A 930-nucleotide genomic window follows, 5' to 3' on the forward strand; every position below is an offset into this window, starting at 1 on the left:
CTGCAGTGAGCTTTGTTTTCACCACTGCACTCCAGACTGGGCAATAGGGCGAGACTGTCTCAAAAAAACAAAAACAAAAACAAAAGAGTAAAAGGCAAGTGCCTAAGGCAGTGAAAAAAATCCAAAAGCCACATAATGGGGATGGGAAGGTAACAATGTTTCTTAAAAAAAGTATCTGTAAGTTTCGCTGACTAGTGACTCCTTATTTTAACTGTTGGCCACCAGTAGTTTCTGCATTTCAATTAATAAAAATGCTTCAGGGTGGTAAAGTCTTGTCAACTTATTCTCAAACACTGATTCTTCCTTGTCTTTCTTGAGTCTCAAAAACAAAAAACAAAACCAGCAAATCATTCGTAGGGGTAAGGCTGCGTCTTAAATTAGAAGTCTACAGGGTATTACATTTAACCTTAAAATGGTACTTACCAAGCCCTCAAGAAGTAAGTAATGAGAGAGATGAAAAAAAAAAAAAAAAGAAAAGAAAAAAAAAAAAAAAAAGAAAAGAAAAAAAGAAAAACAAAACAACAAATTAACTTTTTAAGTATTTAAAATGCAATTCTCTTGCTTTAGCTTTGCTCAACATGTCCTTTTCTCAGGACAGTCTCTCTGTGATCCTTTCAGAGTACAGTTGCATATTGTTAGAACCCTGTCCCCCTTCCCCATTTGGTGAAGGCCTAGTTCTCCTTTAAGAGGTTTCCCGATTTCCCCAGGCATAACTAGACATTTCCTCTAGAGTTTGTATGCACTTCTAGTCTAGCTCATATCACATTATTTGTTTAGGATTCTGTCTCTTCTAGTCTATGAACTCCTTAAGGACAAAGGTTTTGACTTTGAACCACAAATGCCAGGCACAGTGTCTGGCACAAGATAAGCTCTCAACATGCATTTGTTGTATGTCACCGAACTGAATTAAGAAAAGTATGGCCGAGGGCG

Source organism: Colobus angolensis, unplaced genomic scaffold (genome assembly GCF_000951035.1).
Source record: "Colobus angolensis palliatus isolate OR3802 unplaced genomic scaffold, Cang.pa_1.0 Scaffold83, whole genome shotgun sequence".
Lineage (NCBI taxonomy): Eukaryota > Metazoa > Chordata > Mammalia > Primates > Cercopithecidae > Colobus > Colobus angolensis.